Source organism: Bubalus kerabau, chromosome 8 (genome assembly GCF_029407905.1).
Source record: "Bubalus kerabau isolate K-KA32 ecotype Philippines breed swamp buffalo chromosome 8, PCC_UOA_SB_1v2, whole genome shotgun sequence".
Classification (NCBI taxonomy): domain Eukaryota; kingdom Metazoa; phylum Chordata; class Mammalia; order Artiodactyla; family Bovidae; genus Bubalus; species Bubalus kerabau.
Window position 1 is genome coordinate 111,084,615 of NC_073631.1, and position 17,991 is coordinate 111,102,605.

Here is a 17,991-nt window from a genome sequence, read left to right on the forward strand (position 1 = left end):
AATTTCAGGACAGTGTCAGTGGCTCTAAGTAAGTCTTTATTGATGACATATTTCTCCTCTGTAAAATTGAATATTAGATAGAAATTTAGTTTATTGAACACTTAACTTTATTTAGATAGACAAGTCTGTCTGTCTTTCTTTTTTGCTTCCTTCTTCCTTCCTTTCCCCTTCCCTAGCCTTTCTATTCTTTCTTTCCTTATTTATAATTCAATGAATTCTTAAAGATGTTTATTAATAGTTATCCATATACCAAAAATATATGAAGTATTAAATAAAATCGCTGTCACATAGCTGTCTGGTTCTCTCTTAATAGTGAAATGGAGAAAAATCAGATGATGGTTACAGAGTTCATCCTACTAGGGTTTTGTCTTGGTCCAAGGATCCGCTTATTCCCTTTTGGGCTCTTCTCCCTGTTCTATGTTCTCACCCTGCTAGGGAACGGGGTCATCCTGGGGCTCATCTCACTGGACTTCAGACTGCACACCCCCATGTCCTTCTTCCTGTCACACCTGGCCATCATTGACATGGCCTACGCCTGCAGCATGGTGCCCCAGATGCTGGTCAGCCTCCTGAGTCCAGCCAAGCCCATCTCCTTTGCTGGCTGCATCACACAGACCTTTCTCTTTTTGAGTTTCGCTCATACCGAATGTCTGCTCCTGGTGGTGATGTCCTATGATCGGTGTGTGGCCATCTGCCACCCACTCTGATATTCTGTCATTGTGAGCTGGAGAGTTGGCATCAGCCTGGTGGGGACTTCCTGGGCATGTGGCTTCCTCCTGGCCCTGGTCCACATGGGTCTTGTCCTGAGGCTGCCCTTCTGTGGGCCTCATGAAATCAACTACTTCTTCTGTGAAATCCTGTCTGTTCTCAAGCTGGCCTGTGCTGACACTAAGCTCAACCAACTTGTCATTTTTGCTGCTTCCGTGTTTGTCTTCGTCTGGCCCCTCTGCCTCCTGCTGGGCTCCTATGTGTGCATCCTGGCCACCATCCTGAGGATCCAGTCAGCTGAGGGCCCAGGAAGGCCTTCTCCACCTGCTCCTCCCACCTCTGCATGGTCGGGCTCTTCTTTGGCAGTGCCATCATCATGTCCATGACCCCCAAGTCCCTCCACCCTGAGAAGCAGCAGAAGACCCTTTTTCTGTTTTATAGTCTTCTCAACCCCATGATGAACCTGCTGATCTACAGCCTTAGGAACAAAGAGGTCAAGGGTGCCCTGGGAGAGCACTGTTCAAGGAGAGTCATTTCTAACTGGTGATATTTAAATCCAAAAAAGTTCTCTGCTCTCTTATGTACGCCTTGATGACACAAGAATAAAGCTTCTTTCTTCCTTTGAAGGAAAATTTTTAGCTATACTGCATTCATTGATTTGTCTTTCAGATGTGATTTTATTGTTATTGTTAAGTCACTAAGCATGTTCCATGAATTTCATGAACTGCACTCCAGGCTTCCCTGTCTTTCACTATCTCCCAGAGTTTGCTTAAGTTCATATTCATTGAGTCAGTGATGCTATCCCACCATCTCATCTCTGTCGCCCACTTCTCCTGTCCTCAGTCTTTCCCAGCATCAGAGTCTTCCAATGAGTCAGCTCTTCACATCAGGTGGCCAAAGTATTGGAGTTTCAACTTCAGCATCAGTGCTTCCAGTCAATATTCAAGGTTGATTTCCTTTGGGATTTACTGGTTTGATCTCCTTGCAGTCCAAGGGACTCTCCAGAGTTTTCTCCAACAACACACTACAAAAGCATTAGTTCTTTGGCACTCACCCGTCTTTATGGTCCAACTCTCATATCAGTACATGACTACTGGAAAATCCATAGCTTGGATTATACTATGATCTTTTTCTTTGATTGCTCTGAATTTAATATTTCTGAAATTAACATTTATTTAAATTGATTTCCTGAGTCTACACAGTTCAATACATTCTTTCTGCTTTCCTGCCCAATTGTATAGGTCACAAGATTTGAAAGAAAATAGAAAGTTATAAAGGGAAGTGATCTTCAAAAGCCTAGAAGCACACTTGTCCACTCTCAAAAATTGCACTCCCCCTGTTCAAGAGTAAGTCAGAGATGTCTAGCTGGTTGTGCTCCATAATGTTGAAAAATCTCATATGAAAATTGTTGAGTCATATTAGAGAGCAGGCTGATTGAAGGAACATAATTAATACAAGGTATTTTGGAGATCCAAACCAGTCAATCCAAAAGGAATTGGACTGCAAGGAGATCCAACTAGTCAATCCTAAAGGAAATCAGCCCTGAATATTCATTGGAAGGATTGATGCTGAAGCTAAAACTCCAATACTTTGGCTACCTGATGTGAAGAACTAACTCCTTGGGAAAGACCCTGATGCTGGGAAAGATTGAAGGCAGGAGAAAGAGACAACAGAGGATGAGATGGTTGGATTGCATCACCTACACGATGGACATGAGTTTGAGCAAGCTCTGGGAGTTAGTGATGGACAGGGAAGCCTGGAGTGCTGCAGTCCATGGGGTCACAAAGAGTCAAACATGACTGAGTGACTAAACTGAACTGAACTGATTTTGGAGAAAGCAGGGAAGATAAAGGAAAAGCTTGCTGATGGGGTGGAAATAGTATGTTGTTTATAGCTTTGGGGGTAAACTGATTAGCTCATGGCTACTAAAAGAATAAAACTAGGTGGAAAATGGGTACAAACAAATATTTTCTGTTGTTTTTTAGATTCCCAGAAAATTTTGTGTGTTGAATGTAAGTTATGTAGATGTACAGACTGTCTCTGTATATTATTTTCTAGTGTCTTTTCAACAGTAATTTCATAGGAAATTTTACCTGATAGTATAAGTGGCTAGTATGGTATGACTGGCTCTTCTGCCTTGTGGTAATTAATTCTGTTTTACAAACCCAATGGTCAGAGTTGAGTCCCATATGTTTGAAATAATTTTTTCAGAGTGTTACTTTTACATCCACTTTATAACTTGCCCTGAGACAAGGATGGCCACTTTCCTCCAGACTCTTCCTCAATTTCACAGTGACAGTGAACAGGAGGGTTGTTCAGTAGAATAAGGGTGTGTCCTTCATTTGGGGTTTAGTAACTTCTCAACCCTACTCTTAATCACTGTGAGTGGGCAACAGTGCTTACTGAATGTAGAAACAAAATGGGTTTTTACAAAAAGAGTTAAGGTTTGAATTAATCACTCAGTGCTGTACACTTCATATTTATATCGATCATTTACATGGATCATCTCATTCAGTCATCATAACATATCCCAGAAGAGGGTCCTATTATCGGTCTATTTTATGTATGCATGTACCAGAAAAACAGTGTCAGACTTTAACCTGGACAGTCTGACTCCCAAGCCTTGTGTACTTAACTATAACAATGTCATAGGTCAATATCATTGTAATTCAATAAAGAAGAAGTTTAAGGTATCTCAAGGAAGAATATGTTAACTGAAGAAGTATCTCTGCACTGTCTCACATATGCAAAGTGAGCTACTCTTTGCTCTCCAATGCCTGGAAGATCAGAGACCGTTTATGAGAGGTCGGTTGTTCTGGACAGTAAAACCTATGGACAGAGTTGCAAAAGGTATTGCACTTCTAGAGGAATAAAGACTATAAAGAAGGTAAGAATTAAGTCTACTCTCACTGAGATTGGTGATTTAGTTCAGCTAAGATCAAAAGCAGTTTTTCAAGCTGGTTTTAGAAAAGGCAGAGGAACCAGAGATCAAATTGCCAACATCCGCTGGATCATCAAAAAAGCAAGAGAGTTCCAGAAAAACATCTATTTCTGCTTTATTGACTATGCCAAAGCCTTTGACTGTGTGGATCACAATAAACTGTGGAAAATTCTGAAAGAGATGGAAATACCAGACCACCTGACCTGCCTCTTGAGAAACCTATATGTAGGTCAGGAAGCCACAGCTAGAACTGGACATGGAAAAACAGACTGGTTCCAAATAGGAAAAGGAGTACGTCAAGGCTGTATATTGTCACCCTGCTTATGCAACTTCTATGCAGAGTACCTCATGAGAAATGCTGGACTGGAAGAAGCACAAGCTGGAATCAAGATTGCAGGGAGAAATATCAATAACCTCAGATATGCAGATGACACCACCCTTATGGCAGAAAGTGAAGAGGAACTAAAAAGCCACTTGATGAAAGTGAAAGAGGAGAGTGAAAAAGTTGGCTTAAAGCTCAACATTCAGAAAACTAAGATCATGGCATTTGGTCCTATCACTTCATGGGAAATAGATGGGGAAACAGTGGAAACAGTGTCAGACTTTATCTTTTTGGGCTTCAAAATCACTGCAGATGGTGACTGCAGCCATGAAATTAAAAGACGCTTACTCCTTGGAAGAAAAGTTATGACCAACCAAGATAGCATATTGAAAAGCAGAGACATTACTTTGCCAACAAAGGTCCGTCTAGTCAAGGCTCTGGTTTTTCCAGTGGTCATTTATTGATGCGAGAGTTGGACTGTGAAGAAAGCTGAGTGCCGAAGAATTGATGCTTTTGAATTGTGGTGTTGGAGAAGACTCTTGAGAGTCCCTTGGACTGCAAGGAGATCCAACTAGTCCATTCTGAAGGAGATCAGCCCTGGGATTTCTTTGGAAGGAATCATGCTAAAGCTGAAACTCCAGTACTTTGGCCACCTCATACCAAGAGTTGACTCATTGGAAAAGACTCTGATGTTGGGAGGGATTGGGGGCAGGAGGAGAAGGTGACGACAGAGGATGAGATGGCTGGATGGCATCACCGACTCGATGGACGTGAGTTTGAGTGAACTCCAGGAGATGGTGACAGACAGGGAGGCCTGGCATGCTGCAATTCATGGGGTCGCAAAGAGTAGGACACAACTGAGTGACTGAACTGAACTGAAGATCAAAAATCATTACAAAGACATCAACACCCTCTGTCTTTCTCTCTCTCTATCTCCATCTCTGATTTTGTCTCTCTGTTTCTCTCACTACAGGCCAGGCACTGCACTTTACAAGAATTATTTCATTTCATCCTCAAAATAGCCCTTTGAGGCAAGAGACAATCCCCATTTTACACATAAGGAAATGGAGGCAGAGGGACTGAGTAACTCACCCAGTTCACAGCGAATGACAATCCAGTTCAGGATTGTACTAAGGCAGTGTGATTCTTGACCCTATAATCATTACCACTGGGTAATGGCCTCTTTAGAGCATACCTATGGGAGAAGGCAATGGCACCCCACTCCAGTACTCTTGCCTGGAAAATCCCATGGATGGAGGAGTCCTGTCTGACTGAGCAACTTCACTTTCACTTTTCACTTTCATGCATTGGAGAAGGAAATGGCAACCTACTCCAGTGTTCTTACCTGGAGAATCCCAGGGACAGGGGAGCCTGTTGGGCTGCCGTTTTCGGACGTGACTGACATGACTTAGCAGCAGCATGGGTAAAAATCAGGGAAATCGAGAGGCTGAATCAAAGCAAGTGACTCAAACCAGTGAGGGCACTGGGCTTTCGAAAGAAAGGACTTGCATTTGCTAGAGATAGCAGCTTGACTCCAAAGTGAGATGTGAACAGTGGGTGTAGTAACAAGGAAGAACTGTGGCTCCAAGGGTCAGAGAAGGAGGCGGTTCTCTGGAAATGAGCTGAGAAGTGAAAGAGAACCAGTGCAAGAGAAGACTGATGCCACAGTTTCTTACTGGTTCCTCACCAGCAGAGGACAGGCAGAATGGATGTTTGATAGTATTTTGTCTAAAAAGAGCCTTTTCCCAAGACAAAGGAATCCAGATTTCATTTGTGGCATTCCCAGTGGTTAAAAGGGTGGTATTTACAGAACCTTGCTCAGGTAGGTATCATGTTTCACCTGTAAGATGAAGAGCTCCCCAAGGGCAGGAACTGGACTCTGTTTATCACTTTTCACCAACACTAGCGCCCTGCCTAGCACAGAGTGAGTACTCTACAATCGCCGTTCATGTGAATTTATAAGCCTTATCAGTTAACGACTTACACATAATTTTCAGTGTTAAACTATCTTCTCATTTTTTTTTTTACATTTTAAAATTGTTCTCATTTGCAGAACATAGTATGTGGAAAATAATTATAGCTAAAATGTATTTAGTACTGCCTGTGTACCAAACACTATATTAAAATCTTTAGATTGTAATCATCACATCAAATTGTGAAGTAAGTACTAAGTGTATCTCAGTTATAAAAATTGAAGTTTAGAGAGTCAACACATTCATTGTCACTAAAAATCAAAACGTGAAATCAGAATTCAAATTGAGTCAATCTGATCTAGAGGAGGGGCACAGTGGTAAAGAATCTGTCTGCCAAGGCAGGAGATGCAAGTTCGATACCTGGGTTGGGAAGACCTCCTGGAGAAGGAAATGGCAACCCACTCCAGTCTTCTTGCCTGGAGAATCCCATGGGCAGATGAGCCTGGTGGGCTACAGTCCAGGAATTTGCAAAGTGCTGGACATGACTGAGCAACTGAGCACACACAATCTAGATTAATTGCAAACCATTCTTTTGTAAGGGACCTTCTGATATTTACATCTTCGATGGCTTTACCAGTCCTGTTCTATAGTAGACACTCAGGAAATGACTAAATAAAATATGATCATTTAGTCAAAACTCCTATCCAAAAAAAGGTAAGTACCTCCATAAAACATGTGCCTTAAATATGGCAACCATTAATCTTTCAAAGTTAGATATCTTACTGACCATTAAATAATTTTAGTTCCATATGCACTTTGTTCTTGCAAAAGTTTCTTATGGGAAGAATATGAATAATTACATCCCATTTGCCAGTGATTCAGAGCTATTGCCAATATATTAAGATTGCCTAATTTAAAAAGAGCTGTGTATATTCATTTCTATCATGTAGAACAAAGGTTATGTCCCTTTCAAAAAGAGCACGCCAAATAGCTAAACCAGGATGGTGCTTATACTATAGCACAGTAGATACACAGAATGTGTTAACCCTTCTGTGTCTTGTGTGATATGGTGAAGAATTAGGGGCTATAACTACTGCAGGTGATAGGGATGGGACGTGGGGTGGAAACAAGTTCAGAAGCCACTAGAAATTGGAAAGCCTTGGTGTCCTTGGCATATCACATGGGCACTGCCAACTACTGACCGATAGGACACTGTTCATTGCTAGGTATATAGATTTGTGCTTTTCTGGTGTCAATGTTGATACAAGTCATCTGTTGTGGTTCAGTTGCTCAGTCATGTCCAACACTTTGTGACCCCATGGAGTGCAGCATGCCAGGCTTCCTTGTCCTTCACCATCTCCCAGAGCTTGCTCACTCATGTCCATTAAGTTGGTGATGCCATCCAACCATCTCATCCTCTGTCATCCCCTTCTCCTCCTACCTTCAGTCTTTCCCAACATCAGCATCTTTTCAAATGAGTCAGTTCTTCACATCAGGTGGCCAAAGTATTGGAATTTCAGCTTCAGCATCAGTCCTTCCAATGAATATTCAGAGCTGATTTCCTTTGGAATTGACTGTTGGATCTCCCTGAAGTCCAAAGGACTGTCAAGAATCTTCTCCAACACCACAGTTAAAAAGCATCAGTTCTTCGGTGCTCACCCTTCTTTATGGTTGAACTCTTACATCAGTACATGACTACTAGAAAAACCATAACTTTGACTAGACAGACCTGTTCCAGCAAAATGTTTCTGTTTTTGAATATGATGTATAGGTTTGTCATAGCTTTTCTTCCAAGGAGAAAACCTCTTTTAATTTCATGGCTGCAGTCAGCATACACCATGATTTTGGAACCCAAGTATATAAAGTCTGTCACTGTTTCCATTGTTTCCCCATCTATTGCCATGAAATTATGGGACTGGATGGCATGGACTTAGTAATTTGAAAGTTGAGTTTTAAGCCAGCTTTTTCACTCTCTTCATCAAGAGGCTCTTTAGTTCCTCTTTGCTTTCTGCCATAAGGTTGGTGCCATCTGCATATCTGAGGTTACTCATATTTCTCCCTGCAATTTTGATTCCAGTTTTTGCTTCATCCAGCCCAGCATTTTGAACGATGTACCCTACATATAAGTTAAATATACAGCCTTGACATATACTCCTTGACAAGAAGTCTGAGCATCTTGAATAAATACTGGTTCTGATTCAGCAGGTGTGAATGTGATGGGCAGAGATTGCATTTCTGACAACTTCTCCTATCTTGCTGATGGTGCTGATCTACAGACCACTTTGAATATTTATGATATGGAGAAGCTTTGGTAAATCTATGGTTCCTAGGAGGAAGAGGGAGAAAAATGAAAGAAGAGATTGAAGATGGTCTCACAGGATGTTATGGTTGTGATGCTTTATCACAGATTACGGGAAGACATCATTTGCCTTGCTTTCTTGATGAACTTTGACGAGAGCTCTGGACTCACTTTGGTCTAGTTCATTTGTTTTATTTTTTGCTTGTTCTCTGTTGTTTGTTTTTAATTTGGGTAACCGTTTTAGGCCAGGGAGCAAGGTGCATCGTTGAGCATAGTCTGGTTTAGTCCTCAGAGGCCTGACTCACAGCCAGGACATCTAGCTTCTTATGCCGATTCTACCAGGCCACTGTGTGCCTTTCAGAAAGTCACTTAATTGCCGTGGACATCGGTTTCCCACTGTAAGATGAAATGTTGGACCAGATGACCTATAAGTTCCTCCCAGATCTCTAATTTTATGCCTTTCTGCTAGCTTTCTAGAATGAAGGGTTTTTTTTTTTTTCTTTTACATGAAAACAAAATAAAGTCAATTGTCTTGAGAATTGAATAAATTTAATTCCTGAGCCTTACACATAGTAGAAGTTCAAAAGTAACCACCAACTTAAGAATACTAATACATATCTAAGAACTATGAATGGCATAATGTGTGGAGAATTAAGATATAAGATATTCCACATGAACTGTCCTCCCTAAGAAAAAAAGGATTTTGATAGTCTGTTTACAAAGGATTAAAATATCATTTATTTGCAAAGCATCCCAGATCTCTAAGTCTGCTGATGTTGCATCACAAGTATTAATAGTTTGCATTTATTGGGTGCTTATTCCATATCAAGTACTGTTCTATGAGGACACAGCCATTAATACCAATCTAATCTTCACAACAATTGCCGGAGGAAGGTTTTACTACTATATTCAGTTTATACTTTGAAAAGAATCAAGGCACAGAGAAGTTCAGTACCCCTCAGGGATCACATGGTTACTGAGTGGCAGAGTAGGACTCGCCCAGATCCTCCAAAGGCAGTGACTGTGTCTGTAAAGTAAGAGACTGGGGGATGCAGCCATGTGCTGGCAGTTACATCCCAGAGACAACTGCATAAGGAAGAAACTCACACATCTTCTACTGTCTTAGTTAAGGGAAGTGCTGTGCTGTGCTGTGCTGTACTTAGTCATTCAGCCGTGTCCAACTCTGCAACCCCATGGACTGTGGCCCACCAGGCTCTGTCTGTGGGGATTCTCTAGGCAAGAATACTGGAGTGGGTTGCCATGCCCTCCTCCAGGGGATCTTCCCAACCCAGGTCTCCCATATTGCAGGTGGATTATTTACCATCTGACCCTAAGGTAACACTAGTAGCTGACATTAAAAAAACAAAAACCTATCAATAGTCTTATTAAATTCTGCCTCTTCCTTCTCTGTTGTTAAGGATCCCAAACAAATTCTGTCCCTTTAATTCATAATTACTTAAGAAATATACTTCGGAGCATTGTCATTTTCATTCTTTGCCATCGTTTCTGTCGCAACCCCGAAGATACATTCACTGGTGTCTTGGGTAGTTTTCACAATTTAGTTTCTGGTCTTTTATAGATTTACTTTGAAAGGCAATGGAATCCACCCATTTTATGCTGATCTTTATCTGTATTGTGTTCAACTGAACTCTAAAATCGAATGCCAGCAGCATATTTATTGTAGGCATCAAATTATAAATTTATAAACTTTATAAATCAAGTTATAAAATTATAAATGTCTAATGAAAGCAATGCCCAATGCTAACAAATAATGTAAATGTTTTCATTTCACCTAATACTGACTGTGTTGTCTGTCTGCTGAGTTCTATCATACACTTACATCATTTTTACTCTCTTTAAACAATAAACACTATAAAGATAGTTACTACAGTTTAATTTTAACAGAATATAGACAATTTTGAGCTGTAGATATTTATCTTTATGTTCCTAACAGACTTTTAGAAGTTTTAATTTTTGTGAAAATCCCAAATCTTATATTTAATTACTGGTTGTCTTACTTTTAAGTTTTATTTTTTATGAAAATGTCCATTTATAACCAATATTTCTAAGTTTAGATATATTTCTCTAAACTGTTCTTTACACAAGTTTATAGTTTACTACTTGTTCATGAAAGGCGGTTTCCTGATTTCTACATGCTGACATAGAGTGTAAACATTTGAGAGCATATCCATGTCAAATAAGATATGACCAATCTCACTGTATTATTAATAGGCTCTTTTGTATACATTTATCTGGGCTTCCCTGGTGGTTCAGTTGGTAAAGAATCTACCTGCAATGCGGGAGACCTGGGTTTGATTCCTGGGTTGTGAAGATTCCTTAGAGGAGGGCATTGCAACCCACTCCAGTATTCTTGCCTGGAGAATCCCATGGACAGAGGAGCCTGGCAGGCTACATACAGGCTATGGGGTCGCAAAGAGTCTGACACGACTGAGCAACTAAGTACACACATTTATGTCTTGTATTTGTTCACATTTCACTCTGACCACTTTTACAAGCTGTCCACAGGTTAAAAGTTGTATCAACTTAACATGTAATAGAAAATACTGTATTTTGAAGTGATGTATTTCCAAAATTTTATACTTCTAATTATTACTTAAAAGTTTTTGTTTTTATATCCTAAACTGACTTTTTATAAGTGATGTTTATGTGATGTTAAATATTGAAAGACATGTCCTAAAACATTATTTTCATGAAATTTAGCAGGATTTTTGTAGTTTACATTACTTCTCCATTTTTCAGATGTTCTGCAGTTCACCTGGAGAAAGGAAAGGAGAAATCAAGAAGAAAGTAGTCTTAATATTTATGGGTTGCCTGCTATGTACCAACTTTATTATATAATCAGGAGCACTTACCCCGTCCCTAAATAAATACATCGTTCTTCTCATAATGGACACACACCTGTGGAGCACAGGTAAGCATGTTTTCAAAATGTGATAATCTGTGAAAGATTATGTTTATGCCTCACTCCCAGCATATCAGAGGTCACGCTATAAAAACTCATTCATTTGTAAATTTCACAATTGCTTGATATGAAATTTATAAACTCAAATGTCCAGTATAAGACAAAAGGACAAATAAACATGAGGATACCTTAGGCAACAGTTGTCTCCACGCTCCTGGAAGAGGTGATGGTTTCTGGAGAAAGCCCAAGTCCTCCCCCTTCTCCTGAAGGAGAAGACTCTTCAGCACCTCTTCAGAGCAGAGACTAGAAAGTAATTCCAGTGGTCGACCTACGTTGATGGCTTGTGTCTTAGAAAATCCTTCCCTAAGCAGTGTCTAATAAGCCCCCCTAGGACACCTTGCCTCTTTGGACCTCCTAATCCATTTCCTGCCTCTATAAGCAACTCTCAGCAGCATCTACACGTCTTGAGTTGTTACTTGGAATCAGCTGCTTTTTTCAGGGTGCTTTCTGCTCACCTCTGCTAACACAAGGGACCCAGATCACACTGGGGAGAAGAGAAACTATACAACTTAATGCCAGGAGCTTATTCGATGTCTTACTGGTTCAGGTTCCTTATGGGTTCAGCTGAAGCATCTGGAGATTTGAGAACCACGGCAGTGCTGGGATTCATGAAATCCAAATAATGCCAAGTATTCAGGGACTGTAAGGAGTGCTGTTTTCTCAGGGGTGTGCCCTGGGCTGTCTGTGTTTCCTAATCTTGTCCTGCTGGGGACGAGAAGGGAAACAGAAAAGGAGAGTTGCTCTGTCCCCCTCCCAGTGGAGGTGGTCATGCACTACATGTCATAGCCACTCCTTCCAGTGAGCCCTCAAGAGCTACAGCCAGGTTGAGCCCATCAGAGAAAAAGCCTCCTTTTCTTAGGATCTGGTCTCATTTCCAATCTGGAACAGAGGTGAGGGCTCTACAGCTCCCGTAGAAGCTCGCCAAGGCAGGACCCCATCCAGCCTTCAGGTGCTTTTCTCTTCTGAGACCCTGAGTCCAAATATGGGTGTGAACCAGGTGGCTGTATTTTATTTTACCATCAATTCCTCTTGTACATGTGTAACATCTAGTATTTTGGTTTTGTTTTTTAATCTGATTTTTATTTTATATTAGTGTATAGTTGATTTACAATTTGTGTTCATTTTAGGTGTACAGCAATGTGATTCAGTTATACATATATCTATTCTTTTTCAGATTCATTTCCCATATAGGTTATTGCAAAATATTGAGTAGAATCCCCTGTGCTATACAGCAGGTCCTTGTTGGTTATCTGTTTTATATACAGTAATGTGTATATGTTAATCCCAAATTCTTAACTCTCACTTTTATACTGCTCTTCTTTTTAAGCACAGATAAGGAAATTCAGTCTTCTATAAATATGGGCTAATAATTATTCTTCTATAAATACGGGCTAATAATTATTCTGCTGTGGGGATAGTTTGAAGAAAAATTAATGCTAACTTTTTAACATATTCCTCACAAATAGTGTAAGTATATATTTAATTTCATTCTATACAGTGGATAAGTAGCTGTATGAAACCTATAACTTCGCTAGAAGTTGCAAACCTCTGATGCTAGATAAAAGAATAAGAAAATCCTGGGTGTTGGATTTAGGTTAAATATATGGAATAATTTTTATAAACAGATTTTTCTAGGATATATTAGGGTGTGATCTTTCATTTCAGGGAAACTGACCTTACTTCAGTCTTTATGTTTATGTCTCATCAATAGAACCACAATATATAATCTATGAAGCCCATACATATCTCATCCATTACCCATAACTTGGAGAACAGTGTCAGGCACGCAGAAAACACTTTATATATTAGACTTTCCCAAATCTAGAGTGTACATGAATGAAAGTGAATGTATGTGTGTGTGGTAGTGTGTGTATATGTATATGTGTGGTTGAGGAAAATGCAGAAAAGCAAGAGTTGCTACTTAAAGGATAATCTCTTTAGTTTTTAATAGAATTGTCAGCTTTAAGCCCTTTTTAATCCCCAATATCTCTTAAACTAATCATGCACTTTCCAAATAAAGACATTGAAGGTCAGAAGCCAAAACCTGCCCTACTGATCCTTCAACTGTATATTATCCACAAAAGGACATTGTTGACTTACACTGTAATACAGTCACTGTTTAGTAGAAATATGCTTAATTTTTACCTCAATTAATTCATTTAACTATTTAACGTGTATTACCCCAATTTTCACAACAACCTCATGTAATAGATACTGTCACTTTTCTTTCAAAAATTTTAATACTAGGGCTTGAGAGGTTAAGAACTCAGAATCATACAAGTAGTAAATGCATGTCTGATCCTTAAATTTATGCTCTTTAATTACTACTCCATCTTGCTTTTCTATGATAAATGATCAATCCAGAGGTTAGAAAATCTGTAAGGATATAGCTGAACACCATCCACCAACTAGACACCTAGAGACTACTTCATCCACAGCAAAATACACATTCTTCTCAAGCTCACATGTAACATTCACCAAGATAGAGCACATTTAGGGCCAAAAAATACACCTAAACAAATTTGAAAGAATAGAAATCACACAATGACTGTTCTTAGATCAAAACTGAATTAAAATGGAAATCATTAACAGATTTAGCTGGAAAATCCCCCAAATATTTGGGGATTACACAATCACTTTCTAAGTAACACATGGGTCAAGGAAGAAAGATCAACAGAAATGCTAAAATATTTTGATCTAGAAAAGAATCAAAGAAGGGCTCTACTGAGTACGTTAACTGTAACAGATATTTCTTATAACTTGGAAGTAAGCATGCAGCACTTCGGTTGAAGTGGGGGTTTAAAAATAGCTTTCGTTTTTAGGAATGCTCTGTGACTCACACCCACAACATTAGAAAAGAGTTTGTCAGCCCACCAGATCTTAAATTTTACTTTTTGAAACAGAGGCCCCATATAGTGCTGACAGGTTTGTTCATGTATAAAGAAATGATTCCAATCTTAGATATTTACTTTGAAACCACAGAGATCCTGGATAATGTATTAGTCATCAAACAATTTGCCAATTTTTAAATTGCTAACTTGTACATACATATCAGATGCATCATTATAGCATAAAATGATGCTTGAATGTTGTATTTGAAATTGGGATGTATTTCATTTCTTTCTTAGTCTCATCTTTCAGTTCTCATAATCTTTAGTAAACTAATCCATTTGAGTTCAGGTAAGAGACTTCTAATGCCATGTAGAATGAAAATAGGGCTTTCCTGGTGGCTCAATTGGTAAAGAATCTGCCTGCAAGGCAGGAGACGCAGGTTCAACCCTTGGGTTGGAAGATCCCCTGGAGAAAGAAATGGCAACCCACCCCAGTATTCTTGCCTGGATATCCAATGAACAGAGGAGACTGGCAGGCTGTAGTACATGGGGTCATAAAGAGTTGGACACAACTTAGTGATTAAACCACCACCAGCATAAAATATGAGGGAAAAAAGAAAGTAGAAGTGTTTTTCAGGTGTTCAATGCTTAAATATTTTGGAGATTCTACACTTGTTATTACCAAACTTCAGACAGCATTCTTTTTGGCCTTGGGAAGAATGTCCTTAATTTGATATGATTATTCTCAACGCCAGAGGATGAGATGGTTGGATGGCATCACCAACTCCATGGACATGAGTTTGAGCAAGCTCTGGGAGTTGGTGATGGACAGGGAAGCCTGGCGTGCTGCAGTCCATGGAATCACAAAGAGTTGGACATAACTGAGTGACTGAACTGAACTGATGCTCAGAAAAATTTAAGCAATTCTGAAGTACCAGACCCAGTTCAAGGATGGTCCAAGCATTCAATATTTAGGCATTCATTCACTCATGTGTCTCATTCATTCATTTGTTCACTCAGTAAACATTTGCTAAGTGCCAGAATTTAAAAAATGGATACACCTGTTCTTTGTTCACAAGGGATGTGTTACAATCCAGTTAACAATTCTTCATAAAGAATTTTAATATAGTCAATAGGCCTCCTTCCTCCTGTGTCTGCCTTTAGGTTTCAAAGAGATTCCTACTTTGTAAGCAGTGTTTCTTTTTTCTTTATGTAATTAACTTGGAAGTTACAAAAGGAAATAAAAGAGGACTTTAAAAAGAGATTAAGCATTTTATAAGAAGTAGATTCAGATGCATTTTCACAGCTAAATGTTTTATTATGTTTTATGTATTTTCCAAATAAATTTAAAAGGTTGTCCTAAAACAATGATTTTTAATATAATCCTGAAAAAAATAAGCCTTCATCATGTGTTAGAAATTCATAGTACAGTTGATTTAATTGTGTCTTGCTAATAACTTATTGATGTGTTAGTTGGTCAGTCGTGTTAGACTCTCTGCGACCCCATGGACTGTAGCCCACCAGGCTCCTCTTTCCATGGGATTTTCCAGGCATAAATAACCCTGAATGGAATTATTTGTTATAACAAATTGGCAAGAACTTTGATTATCAGCGCATCCTCTTTGTCAAAATGTCTGCATAAGAAGGCAAATCAATATCTCCTGGTTGGTTGGAGAGCATGGAATCAGGGTGGGAGGTGGGGAGGTGCTTAACTGGAGGTCTTACCAGTGAGAATATTGATCCCTAATCACTGAAGCCATCTGACCTGTAGACACAGACCTGCTGCAGGACAGCACGCTCATCCCATCAGGCCAGACACCCGAGGACACTGCTGAAGATGTGCTGATAACCACTGTCCCATGGATCACTGCCTGCTTTATTCCTCAGTCTTTCCACAGACAAGGACCTCACACAATTGTTATATTTGGATTCCTGAGTCACAGTCAGATCCTCTCTTCCTTCTTCCATGAAAAACAATGAAGTGAAAGTGTTAGTCGCTCAGTTGTGTCCTACTCTTTGCCACCCCATGGACTGTAGCTTACCAGCCTCCTCTGAAAATGGGATTTCTGAGGCAAGAATACTGGAGTGGGTTACCATTTCTGTTTCCAGGAGATCTTCCCGACCCAGGAACTGAACCCAGGTCTCTTGCATTGCATGCAGATTCTTTACCACACAGAGCCACCAGGGAAGCCCTTCCTCCAAGAGATTGCATCAAAGCTCCTTGAGTGGAGTTTTTTGCATGCACTTAGAATTCTCCAGTTATATGTCTACACAGTTCTCTTGTTTTCCTTCTCCAGTTCTCTCCATTCACGATGAGTGGACTTTACAAGTTTTATTCCTCTTTTTTCCGAGTTCCTCAAGGAGTATCTCATTATTGTCTCCATTGGTATTAATGACTGGTGTTAATTTATATTAATGACAACTAGACCAGGATATTATCAACAAAAGCACTTTTCTGTACATTAATCCTGGAGAAGCTGCTTCTTCCAAAATGAGCAGGCCCAAGTTCAATGGATCAGCCTCAGGTCATGTTTGCCTAGCAGTAAGGTGCTAACTAAATGTTTGCACCAGCAAAGATGTTATATTTGTACATGGTATTTTGCAGAAGCTGTAATCCAGGACTTAGGACAAATAAACATCACACGTTCACAGAAGCATCAAATACTGAACCACCAAATGAATGCTATACACATCTCTAAAATGACAAATTCACTAAATTACTTTTCAAAAACAATTGGCTATCTGTAAAGCAGATATCAGTTCTTGTGTTGCTGAAGTAGGACCAAGTTGATTTTTTAATGAATTGTCATGTCTTGTCTTTTTGAATTTCACATATGGTACATGATGCAAATGCTAAACCATCACACAAACACTGAAGCCTACCACACACTTGTTCCAGGTATGGCCTTTCCCACTTATTCTATGACCTAGATTTTCTCTTTTAATAGGAGTAGAGTAGTAGGGTTACAGGTAGCACATGGGAAGCTACATCTTCAAGTGTTTCACCTGCATCCACACACACTTATCACAGCCTTCAAAGCAACGTGTGAGTGCTGACTTTACGGTGATTTACACCCTTGCACAAAAGGTCTAGATTCACAATACACAAATGCCATACAGCACTCCCAAACCCAATTCCTACAAATTGTAGAGGTTGTTATTCACAACAGTTGCTTGGTAAATTAGTAACTATGATGGCATCAGTACATTCACAGCCAATGGTTGGTTTGATTTCATCACTCATTGTAACATACAGGTATTCACTAGAGTTCATGTGGAGCATATCCACTGATTCCTTCTTAGCAACTTAAACAATCACATTGTCATAAAAGTTGCCATTTATCTTTTCGTTCCTCCTGTTATCATGTAAACTGCTCTACATCTAGAGAGCAAAGGTTGATTTGCTGAAGGCAACACAGTTGATATTTCCGTTGAGAAACTGGAATTACATTTCCTCTCTAGGACTACTCTAATTCTCATCTTTGGTGTTCATCCTTTACTGATTACTTCTACATTCCAGAAATTCTCTTAGTAACAGATGTGCAGCTTAGCAACTTGTCATCATTTAGGAATGTGCCTTAGTAACTTGACACATGCAGCTTCAGAAGGATTCCTATGTCGTGGTTATTTTATCTTCTCTTTTGATTGGACATTCTTTCTGCCCATCACGCATCAGTGGCTCTAGGTAACCTATCATGGTGACACAATCCCTTTCTGTAAAACTGTATGTCAGGTTATATGATTAACTTAATGTATAACTAGTCATCATCTTAACCCACTCCAGTGTTCTTGCCTGGAGAATCCCAGGGACGGGGGAGCCTGGTGGGCTGCCGTCTATGGGGTCGCACAGAATGGGACACGACTGACGCGACTTAGCAGCAGCAGTCATCATCTTGAAATCATGTCCCTTAACAATGCTATTCTTTGAAATAATGTCTAGAGGTTTTCAACAATTCTGTTCTAAGTGATCCTGTTTTATAGTTTTCATAGTGAA

The 17,991-nt window shown here is 39.7% G+C and overlaps 1 pseudogene; it reads left to right on the forward strand.

Moving 5' to 3' along the window:
* Positions 1-317: 317 nt before the first annotated feature.
* Positions 318-1,248, forward strand: LOC129658746 (olfactory receptor 2A1/2A42-like; annotated as a pseudogene).
* Positions 1,249-17,991: the final 16,743 nt, after the last annotated feature.